The 11,104-nt window shown below is 38.4% G+C and overlaps 1 long non-coding RNA gene across 1 annotated transcript; it reads right to left on the bottom strand.

Annotated features, from left to right (window-relative positions):
* Nucleotides 1-4,044: 4,044 nt before the first annotated feature.
* Nucleotides 4,045-9,013, bottom strand: LOC144980581 (uncharacterized). Its single transcript, XR_013646927.1, has 3 exons — nt 8,644-9,013; nt 5,063-5,159; nt 4,045-4,065 (listed from the first exon to the last, which is right to left on the bottom strand). It is a non-coding gene; the product is annotated as an uncharacterized LOC144980581 (long non-coding RNA).
* Nucleotides 9,014-11,104: the final 2,091 nt, after the last annotated feature.

Genomic DNA, 11,104 nt, shown 5'->3' on the forward strand with positions numbered 1-11,104 from the left:
TGAGAGTCCTCATTCGATAGATGAAGTTTAAAAAACTCTTCTTCTTCTTCTTCTTCTTCTTCTTCTTCTTCTTCTTCTTCTTCTTCTTCATCTTCTTCTTCTTCTTATTTCAACTTATCCCGCAGTGTACAGGGTTGCCATAATGAATGCCACATCTCCATGCATCTCGGTTCAGGGCAAACATCTTTCTCCAGGCCCAGTTCTTTCATATCATCCTTTACACGATCCCACCATCTAGTCTTTGGGCGTCCCTTTTTCCTCTTTCACGCTATTTGTAGGTCCAATACTTTCCTTCTCACGTACTCCCTCTCTCGTTTCTTTAATGTCCGAACCATTTCAATCTTTAAGTTTAAAATAAAACTCTGACAACAATAAAAAAAAAAAAGAGACGGTATGCCAGTTTAAAGCTTTATAGCGGCCTAAAGATTATGTGGGGGCGAAGTCGTCGAGTGGTTAAGGCATTGCACTGTGATCCGGATGACCCGGGTTCGAGCCCCGCTTCAGGAACTTTCGTCTTTTTCCTTGAGCAAGATTATTAACCCCCAATTTGCTCACTTGGACAACATGGGTGATTCCTGTTGACATCAGACATCTTGTTTGATGAGTTATCTATATTCCTTCGTGGAATGCCTAGGCGACGATATCTTATGGTATCGTCGCGCAAAAGGCATAATTTTGTTACATTTTTATAGATTATGTAAATTTATACAGATGACGTAAACTTTTTTTTTTCAAATTCTGGTTTGAGTTTATTACTTTATTTGATTAGGGACCACCATCATTATCTTGTTTGAGCTCTCCTGTGCGTTATGACCATATGTTACCCACCGCCACAAGCCGGTGATATTGAATTTGTCTCGGAACGACTGGCTTGATGGGACAATTAAAATCGATAGTTTCATCATTTATATTTGAAGGTTAAAAATTTTTTTTGACGTCAATCAATCAAATAAGATTTTTCAATTAAAACAGAATCTAATATATATATATATATATATATATATATATATATATATATATATATATATATATATATATTATAGATAGTATGCGCTTGGATTAGAAACTCATACGTTGCCATCCGGAAGTATAGCGGAACAACACACAAAACTGTGTGTATCCATGAACGTTTATAGTCAGGTTAATACAGTTCAGTGAACATTACTCATAAACTCAGATGGCAAAAAACAATAACAAAGACCTGAGTGACGTCATCTTCGACTATCTATATATATATGTGTGTGTGTGTGTGTGTGTGTGTGTGTGTGTGTGTGTCAGTGCATGACATAACCATCGGAAGGTGAAAAGTTTGGATTTGCATTGTTTTGCATTTTCTGAAAGAAAATGCTCACAAGAGCATTTTAATCTTTATTTTATGTATTTGGTTTCAATGCTGTTTTTGGAAGTTCCTGGGTTCGAGCCTCGCTCGGCGCATAGTTGAGTTCTTGGAGAAGGCTTTTTACTCACATTCTCTCACCGTACTCAGGTGAAAAATGAGTACCTGGCAGTTAACAGCATTGTCTCTGTCCGAAAAAAAAAATGTAGTATCGCCTAACAGGCGTCATGTCCCGTCCGAAATGTTAAATATTGCTGTTGACCAGGGGCCTTTGAGCACGTTTAGTGGATGTTGCGTTATATAAAAGCTCAATTAATTTTTTTTACTGATTCATCGTTTATAAATTTTATTTTTACTTTTAGGTAACTAGCGGTGCATTTGGTGTAGCCGGCCTTTTTAATGACAATTTAATATAGATAGGTCGAAGATGACGTCACTCCGGTCTTTGTTATTGTTTTTTGCCATCCGCGTTTATGAGTAATGCTCACTGAACTGTATTAATCCGACTATAAACGTTCATGGATACACACAGTTTTGTGTGTTGGTCCGTTATACTTCCGGATGGCAATATTATGAGCTTCTTAGCCAAGCGCATACTATCTATAGAAATATTCGACAACGCGACCTTTGCGTTCCTCCAATGACACCACCCGTGTTTGGCTATCCATTCGTACAAAGGCGGGAACAAGGTCCTTTTCTCATTTTGGTCCGTCTGTATGGAACACCCATCATTCCACAGAGCATCCGGGAATCCAAATCATTGTCTGTTTTAAAGAAATCCTTGAAAACATTTCTTTTTTTTAAATTTCATGTAATGTCTATTTTGTTGTTGTTATTTCAAGTGCCAAGAGCCTCATTGTTGAGGATACCGTGCGCTCTATTATTATTATTATTATTATTATTATTACTCTTATAATCATTATCATTATTATTATTATTATTATTATTATTATTATTATTATTATTATTATTATTATTATTATTATTATTATTATATTATTATTATCATTATTTATATAGACCGGTTAAACAACCCTCACCAAAAATGTTTAATCCTGGGATTCGAATCAAATTCCGGGTTTGAGAGTTTTTGACAGGACGGGAATCAATTTAACCGTTTGATAATTGAAGGATGATTTTCTGGCCAAAATTTTTTTATCGTATTTATTTTCCTATTACGAAAGTTTATTTTCATTCATTCATTCATCCCAATGATCTGATGATTGTCGGGAGGATACACGGGATGCAGCTGTCACCACTTTCCGCCATTCTTCTCTATTTTTGGCCTTCTCCAAGAGTTCTTCCATCTTCATTCCTGTCCATTCCTTGATATTGTCCATCCAAACTTTCCTTTGTCTTCCTCTTCATATTCCTCCTTCAAGGGTACCCTCCATCACCGTTCTCCACAAACCTTCATGCCTCACATTGTATCCAAACCATGACAGTTTCCTTCTTCTAACTGCGGTGATGAGGGGTTCCTGTCGTCCTGCACGATCTTGCACTTCTTCCAGTACGTCTTTATTCGCCACGAATCATTAGAAAAGCACATTCTGCAGACAAGGGTAGACGGCAAGAGAGGAAGAGGTAGACCAACAAGAAGCTGGGAACAAGATATAATATGTGAATGGCTGGGAATGGCAACAACTCAAGCAAGTAGACTGGCGGAAAACCGTAATCTGTTTCGCAAGAAAGTTCGGGAAGCAACGTCCTACGCAGGATCAGCTGACTAGATGATGATTCTGTATACGGCACCTGCAGGAGTGTTCGATAACTTTTCATCTCAAAAGCAGATATTCTGCGCTCTAATTCCGAAGTTATGTCTATGCCTCGCAGCCGTAGAGTAAGATGGAAAGTATCAGTGATTTGTACAGCTTTATTTTTATTTTGAAATTGAATGGACTTATCCATATTTTTGTCAGTCTCGTTAGTGTTGCTGTTGACAATCTTTCTTCTTCTTTCAGCTTATTCCGCATTTTGCAGTGTTGCCATAATGAATGCCACATCTCCATGCATCTCGGTTCAGCACATCATATTCCTCCAAGCCCAGTTCTTTCATATATCATCCTTTACCTTATCCCACCATCTAGTCTTTGGGCGTCCCTTTTTCCTCTTTCCCGCTATTTGTAAGTCCAATACTTTCCTCCCCACGTACTCCCTCTCTCTCGTCTCTTTACTTGTCCGAACCATTTCAATCTATCTTCTCTCATCTTTATTCATAAATTCTTCACTTCAGTCAACCTTCGAATTAGTTGACATTCCTGTTCGCCTTAATCTCAAGTTTACTGGTACCGTACCTGGTTAGCAGAACACCCAAGTATTTAAATAATTACGAGAGTACAGGATATTAAATCTGATTTCCATCAACATGTATATTGATGATACAACACTCACGTAACATCTGCCAGCCGGATCAACACTCAAAACTGGGTCTAACCTTGAACGTTTATTGTTGCTATGCATTTATAATAAATACTCATTGCATCCGCCAGCCGGATACAACGTACCGGGACACAAAACTGGGTCAAACCTTGAACGTTTATTATTGCTATGCGTTTATGATAAATACTCATAGCATCTGCCAGCCGGACACAACGTACCGGCACACAAAACTGGGTCTAACCTTGAACGTTTATTATTGCTATGCGTTTATGATAAATACTCATAGCATCTGCCAGCCGGACACAACGTACCGGCACACAAAACTGGGTCTAACCTTGAACGCTTTTAGTCTGTAGATATAATTTAGTTATAAATAATCACAAAAACGATTGTTTAAAAACAATAATAAAGAGCCGAGTGACAACAATTTTGTTCCTTCTATAGATAGTATGCGCTTGGCTAAGAAGCTCACAACATTGCCATCTGGAAGAATAACTGACCAACATACAAAACTATGTTGTACACGTCATTCTATCTATTGACTTAGCATGGCCCTAGTAGGGAAGAAAAATGTGATATCAAAAAACTGGTTCCAATACGCTTCCACAGTCATGACGTCACTTCCCTCGTAATGACGCATGGTAACTTAGCAACTGACTCTAAACTATCGGAACAATGGCGGACGCCCTTATGAAATATTTCTCCGACGAGCATAAAAAGTGTATCCAGAGGAGAAAAACATTATAAATATGATCTTGTTTTGACTTTTATACATTCTGATCACATGACATATGAAAAGTTCTCGCCAGCATGAAGAATACAAAGTGCCAATTTTCTTTGTTTAGAACCACGCTGGTCGCCATTGCTGGGCGACGTGACATCAGACTATTGATAGTATGCGCTTGGCTAAGAAACTCATAACATTGCCATCCGGAAGTATAACGAACCAACACACAAAACTATGTGTAACCTTAAACGTTTATAGTCTGGTTAATACAGTTTAGTGAGAATCATTCACAAACGCGGATGGCAAAATACAATAACAAAGGCTTGAGTGACGTCATCTTCTTTCTATCTATTGAATCCAATTTGATTGGAAATGTAAAACCACTCACCCAGAGAGACTGGATACATAGCCCCGTGCCATTAATCTTCTGATTTCAGAGTGATGATCTTCGCGCATAATTATAAGAACCTGCCAATAAATCCTGCTACTAAAACAGTTGTGCCACCTTAATGCACACTATTCATTATAAGTACTCCGAAGGACTGGTTACATACACACTCCCAAAGATTTAGGACTGGGTGGGATTCCTGACCTCCCTTAGTGGACAAGGAGATACTTACTCTGTCTTCTATCCCCCTGTATCTGTTTTCCAACTTGCTTCTGTCTTCTTTGTCTTGGAATGCTTGGTTTTGTCCTTGTCCTGACCGGATACCCTGGCTGAGAGGGAAACAGTCAAATGTATAGTTAGTTTTGGGAAATTATATTTTTTTCCTTGTAAATCATCTCTCTGTAATGTTTATATTATATATGATTTGTAAAACATTTGAGTAATTTCCTCTTAGAGGTGACTGTGCTTGAGTCTGGATGAGACTTTGTGATCTCATACAAAGTACTTTGATAGTGTGCTCTTGGAATCTACACCTGTTTCTTATTTGAACCATTCCCCTTTGTCTTACCTTTTCTTGGGTGCTTTAATTGTAATTTTAGAACTTTTTACTTTCTCATTGCCTTCCTTTTTACTGACGCTGATATGACCTTAATGTGTTGCAAGCGCCGTAAAACCCTTATAACAAAAACAAACAAAGAAAGATTTAGGAAGCAAAAGAATAAATAGAGTGTTAGATGCCACTACTTTTCTTCCCTATTTCTTATCATGATTTGATTCAATAGTCTGATGTCACGTCCGCCCGGCAACGAGCAGCTTGGTTCTGAACAAAGAAAATCGGTACTTTATATTCTTCATGCTGGCTAGACCTTTTTCATAAGTCAAGTGATCTGAATGTATAAAAGTCAAAACATGATCAGATTTATAACGTCTTTCTCCTCTGGATACACTTTTATGCTCGTCTGAGGAGTATTTCTTAAGGGCGTCCGCCATTGTTCCGATAGTTTAGAACCAGTTACTAAATTACTATGCGTCATTACGAGGGAAGTGACGTCACGACTGTTGAAGCCTATTTTATCTGCTCTTTTTAATGTAAAATTATAAGAGTGAAAAAAATGTTGCTCAACAGGATTCAGTTGTCCAGCCGCTATTAGTGAAAATGCCCCCCCCCCCCCCCAAACAAAACAACCCTATCTTCTCTTGTATGAAAAGGGTTTAGTCTTCCTATGATTGGGGTCCCGATAGCTCAGTTGGTAGAGTTCTCTCTTCACACGCAAAGGGATAAAGATCGATCTCAGTCGAGATTATTTTTTCTTCTGACCTTCCATCCCGTCACTGAGTGGGATGTGTAGTAGACGGGTCTATTAGATCTGGCGGAAAGTACTTTGAGATAGACTGTAGTCCTATCCAAAGTGTAGCAAGCAATTGCTATTGTCCGTTTCACGCTTTAGAAACTGGGATAAACTCCTACTCCATGGGCTTCTTGGGTTTGAAGAACTGACAACCTATGATGTCTCCGTGGTCTTATTCCATTCATTTCTATTCTCTACAGTTGAAAGGAACGTGGTTTTGTCTTTAGTTAACGAAAACTAGAGATGCCTAAATGAGCAAATAAACTGGAAAGAAAGATAAAGTGAGTAAATGTGACTCATATATTATAAAGTAGCAATGACTATCCCGCACAAATCTTTGGGCCTCTTTTTCGCTCACGAAGTGCCCAAATTCACGACAAAATATGGGACGAAGCCGTTCCGTACATGCTACTTTAAAAAATTAATTACGAATCTGTTTATAGATGAATATGACTGAAAGTTGGCACACATTTAGAAAAGAGGTCATTTTAGATTATGTCAAGCGCGAGGCGACCAAAAGAGATAGGCAGAGCGAACCGCGCATGACCCACTTTCTCTGCTGGGCTTAGTTCTGCGCACAGACTACCGCTCGAACCAACTCTCTCTCTCTCGTGTCTATTAGTTGTTCGCCCATATCTCTCTCTCTCTCTCTCTCTCTCTCTCTCTCTCTCTCTCTCTCTCTCCTCTCTCTCTCTATATATATATATATATATATATATATATATATATATATATATATATATATATATATTATATATATATCGTTTAGTAATTGTTCGTTTTTCTCTCTCTCTCTCTCTCTCTCTCTCTCTCTCTCTCTCTCTCTCTCTCTCTCTCTCTCTCTCTCTCTCTTCGCAGTCTTTTATAGTTCATCTCCCCCTCTATCTTTCATTTAGTTATGACGGACCAAAAATGAAATCAAATGGGAAGAAGAAGAGTGGGGGGGGGGGGGGGGGGGGGGGGAGGCGGAGAAAGTAAGGAGGCAAGTGATATTTCAATATTTTCACTTCACAACGGTAATACTAATACAGTCATTGCCGATTAATTTGATGATGAAAAAATGAATGATGCAACTTTGATTAATACCGTGATTAGATGAATGGTTAGAATTTTGGAGGGGGGTATCTGATGATGATGATGATGATGATGATGATGATGATGAGGTGAAGGGGATGGAGGTTGATGAAAAGGAGGAGATGAGAAGGAGAATTGTATTGATGGTGTTAAATATGATAACTTACAATTTCTAGCAAGATGATGTTGATGTTGATTGAGAGGTGAGCTTTTTTTAAGAATTAAGATAAATAGACAGAGACGCCAATTTTAAATTTGGCTCACAGGAGTTTCAGACACCACTCGTAGGAATTTCAATGCCGAAAGAGGAATTTCCGCACACAAGAAAAAGGAATTGGAATGGTATTTGGCATTGTGTTTACGTTTTGTATAGTTCTAAATAGATAACTGATTAGAATTATACTATGATACATAAACACATTGCCAAATACAATCCCAAAGTTTCCTTATTTCAAATGAATAAAGCACCAAAATCAAATGGTAGAGATTGTAGTACTGGTGGTAGTGAGGATGATGTGGTGTTGGTGGTTGTAGAAATAGTGGTAGTAATGATGAAGATGTGATAGTGGTTGTTGTTGTAGTAGTAGTGGTAGTAATGATGGTGTGGTGGTGGTGGTTGTAGTAGCAGTGGTAGTGATGATGATGTGGTGGTGGTGGTAGTGATGAAGATGAGGTGGTGGTTGTAGTAGTGGTGGTAGTGATGATGTGGTAGTGATGATGATGTGGTAGCTGTTGTAGTAGTATTAGTGGTAGTGATGATGATGTGGTGGTTGTAGTAGTAGTGGTAGTGATGATGTGGTGGTAGTGGTTGTAGTAGTAGTGTTAGTAATGATGTGGTGGTAGTGGTTTGTAGTAGTAGTTGTAATGATGATGTGGTGGTGGTGCTTGTAGTAGTAGTGGTAATGATGATGTGGTGGTGATGGTTGTAGTAGTAGTGGTAATGATGTGGTGGTGGTGGTTGTAGTAGTAGTGGTAGTGATGATGTGGTGGTGGTGATTGTAGTAGTAGTGGTAGTGATGATGATGTGGCGGTGGTGGTTGTAGTAGTAGTTGTAGTGATGATGATGTGGCGGTGGTGGTTGTAGTAGTAGTGGTGGTAGTGATAATGTGGTGTCGTGGTTGTAGTAGTAGAGGTAGTGATGATGATGTGGTGGTGATGGTTGTAGTAGTGATGATGATGTGGTGGTGGTGGTTGTAATAGTGATGGTAGTTGTGGTAGTGGTAGTGATGATGATGTGGTGGTGGTTGTAGTAGTAGTGGTAGTGATGATGATGATGTGGTGGTGGTTGCAGTAGTAGTGGTAGTGATGGTGGTTATAATTCTAGTGGCAGTGATGATGATGTGGTGGTTGGAAGGGGGGGGGGGGTGTCCTTGGAAGAATTTGACCTCACCGGAATTTGACGGAAGTTGCCCGGAACCCGGAATTTTTTGCTCCAGACCAGAGTTTTGGCATCACTGAATAGACTACCAATGACAATTTCATTTTGATGTGTACAAGTACAAGATCATCCGGTTTTGTTTTGACTCAAGGCAACAGGTCAAGGTTTCGCTCGACGGCAGATGATGGCTTAGATGACACTATAGTTTTTAAATTACCTTTAAATTATTTTTCAATTGCTAAATTAGATTTTAAAAGATACACACAACAAACATCATGGTGGGATTGGCAATCACAATGAATATATATCCATGAACAGAAATAATAACAAACGACGCGATAAATTCATTGTATCAACAGGTAGGCTAATCCAGCGTAACTGTGGTGTGTAGTAATGTGTACACACAAACTTTGTTGACAATCAAATATCGCGGGGGTTTTAAATTTTAAGCCCAGCAGAGAACTCGCGCAATTCGGTTGGACAGGCCCGATACTATTTTTAGAAGGCCCTGGTCAAGCGACAAAATCGTACGATTACCAGAAGACCGTTAAAAATAGATTTTTACTCTTTGGAGTACAATATTTCTAAAACTACAAAGAGGAGATATTTTGTCGCTCATAAGGTTATATATGCACATTTCTTCTATTTATATTTCAAATTTCATTGGATTATGATAAGTACTTTTCCCGTATTCTCACAAAACATCAACCCAATTTGTATTTCAATGAGTGAAAATATGGAGACGGCCATTTTGCTCCACCATCGCGCGGCACGAAAATGACGTGAGCGAGGCAAGGCTGCCAGGTGGCCAGACTTTAACCTGACCAAATTCGACTTCAAAAGTGGCTAAATAGAAAATCATATGGCTTTCACTATTAAAACTGACCCACTTAAAAGTAACTAAATTTTAACAAACAGAAAATTGAATAGACTAGGATAAATGTCAATGAGACAAAAATAGATGAATAAAATTTAATAAAAGAAGCAAAATTATATATTTGGCCACACATATGGCCATCTGGCAACTTGTTCGCGGTGACTGACGACACAAATCCTCGCACGCTTTTTTAAAATTAAGGCATTGTTTCATTGTTATGTCATAGGGATAGTAGATTAACTCTCTCTCTCTCTCTCTCTCTCTCTCTCTCTCTCTCTCTCTCTCTCTCTCTCTCGCTCTCTCTCTCAAATAAATACTAGAAATAACATAAGCCATGGTCTCACGGGACTGATTGATAATAATTTAGCAGGCATTTTTCGTTTGATTTGTATGTTTTGTAGACACAAAATTACACTTCGGAAAAGTTCCAAATGATCAATATTATGTATATTTTAAAACAAAATTATAGTTGACCCTCGCCATACAGCTCTAAAACTATACAAGTTAGAACTTTTCTGATGTCTTCATCATATTTTCTGATAATTTTGCCATACAATTGCCAAGTTTTAATATCTTATTCCACGTATTAAGCGAGATACAGCCACAAACCAGAATAAAACGCAGAAAAAGCGTCCCATATTTTCCGTATTTTTTTCTCTTTGTGAGTCATCCCAATAAATGACACATTTGAAACTGCATAACTTTGTTATTTATGAATGGATTTCCAAAATTCAAAAAGATTTTTACTCAGTGGAGACAGGGCTTTGATTTAAAAGGAGTATTTCCTACAAAAATAGAAAACAAAAAGTTTCATAGTCATTGTTATATAAAGTAACAACACAAAACAAACAACCTTTCGGCCCTTGACGAAGGCCAAGGGCCGAAACGTTGTTTATTTTGTGTTGTTCCTTTATATATGAGTCACATTTACCCACTTTATCTTTCTCTCCATTTTAGTTAACGATATGCCCAAAATACCAAAGGTGCCTTTCTATTATTGGGAAGCGTGGTTCACCAGTACGGTCTTTGCTTCGTACCTGAATACGCTTCAACAGTCGTAACGTCACTTATCTCGTAATGACGCATGGTAACTTAGTAACTGGCTCTAAACTATCGGAACAATGGCGGACGCTCTTATGAAATATTTCTCCGACGAACAAAATAGCGTATCCAGAGGGGAAAAAAACATTATAAATTTGATCATGTTTTTACTTTTACACATTCTGATCACAAGGCATATGAAAAGTTCAAGCCAGCACGAAGAATAAAAAAGTACCAAATTTATTTGTTTAGAACCACAGTGGCCGCCGTTGCTGGGCTAAGTGACTATTGAATCCAGTTGGATAAAGCTTGACTACCCGCCGCGCTGAGTGGCTTTCAGCAAGACGCCCCACCCTAGTTCACTTTGCAGCGCTGCACTGCGGCTGACGCTTGGGTTATTCTAGTCTTCCCTTGGGTTAGACGGTGAATACAAATTTCCTCTTAGGGATGTAAAGAAGGAATTTTGTTTTGTCTATTTTCTATTTTATCATTTTATTAATTTGAACTTTTTAAATGGTGAAAATAAAATAAAACCTTTGTTGTCCATGTGTGTAG

Source organism: Berghia stephanieae, chromosome 10 (genome assembly GCF_034508935.2).
Source record: "Berghia stephanieae isolate SIO BIC M18660-M18661 chromosome 10, UCSD_Bste_1.3, whole genome shotgun sequence".
NCBI classification, from domain to species: domain Eukaryota; kingdom Metazoa; phylum Mollusca; class Gastropoda; order Nudibranchia; family Aeolidiidae; genus Berghia; species Berghia stephanieae.